At 42.7% G+C, this 1,109-nt stretch overlaps 1 pseudogene across 1 annotated transcript; it reads left to right on the plus strand.

Annotated features, from left to right (window-relative positions):
* The first annotated feature begins 203 nt into the window (after nt 1–203).
* On the plus strand, nt 204–493 carry LOC307096706 (dynein light chain roadblock-type 1-like; annotated as a pseudogene). Its single transcript has one exon. The product of its transcript is annotated as a dynein light chain roadblock-type 1-like (transcript).
* Nucleotides 494–1,109: the final 616 nt, after the last annotated feature.

Below are 1,109 nucleotides of genomic sequence, written 5' to 3' on the forward strand. Positions count from 1 at the left end.
ATTTCACAGAAAAGTTTTTTGTATGTGTTACTATAATTTTAAACTTATCCTGAATAGGTCAAGTAAATGCTTGCATTCACCAGTGACCTCGAGTAAACAAATGCACATGACTGGGGCATGGCTTAGTGCACATGGGAACGTGGACTTGAGTTATAACTGCTGCAGAAAGTCACGCCCTGGCGGAGCTACCCCATCCATCTGAGATGGCAGAGGTGGAGGAGACACTGAAGCATCCTCAGAGCCAGAAGGGAGTGCAGGGAATCATTGTGGTGAACACAGAGGGATTCCCTTTAAGAGCACCATAGACAATCCCACCACTACACAGTATGCCAACCTCATGCACAACTTCACCTTGAAGGCCCCGATCATCGGACATGAAGGTGACCCCCAGAATGACCTCACCTCCCTTCAAATCTGCTCCAAGAAAAATGAAATTCTGGTCACATCAGATAAAGACTACTTCCTGATTGTAATTCAGAATCCAACTAAATAAACCACTCTCTTGGCTCCCTGCATCATTCCTTAAGTTAATGCCCCCCCTCCCTGAATAATAGTGTTAATCATGTCAACCAACAGGCAGATGGAAATCGCCTTAGAGCCCATGTAGACCAATCCAGTGACCAAAGTGGGCTGCATTTCTGCTCCATCCCACCAAAACATCCCTCTGCTGACCAGTTGCCCTGAGTTCCCAGGGGAGGCCTTCTTTTCTCAAGCTCAGATTTCGGAACAAGAGCTTACGAGAGGCCCCCATGCTGCTTTCTTCTGACCTTCCATTCACTGTGTTGCCCTTGGAAAAGGCTGCTTTCCTTTAACTAGCAATAACTGAAACTTTAAAAAAAAAAAAAAAAGAGAAGTCATGATCTGCGACAAGACCGATTACCACTTGTGATGTGGTATGATCACATGCTAATCATTCGCTGAACATCGGTTATGAGTGGTGACTCTTGGATTCAAATATGTAGACTATAGTTAACAACAAAAAATAACCTGTAATGTAATTATAAGAAAATCTTGGTTAAAAGCATTTAAAAATTAACAGGGTGTTAATTTTCACATATGACATATTGACCAGAAATTTTGTATGTTAAATCGTGATCCGCAAAATCAGA

The sequence above is a fragment of the Cnephaeus nilssonii genome (genome assembly GCF_951640355.1).
Source record: "Cnephaeus nilssonii genome assembly, chromosome: 3".
NCBI lineage: Eukaryota > Metazoa > Chordata > Mammalia > Chiroptera > Vespertilionidae > Cnephaeus > Cnephaeus nilssonii.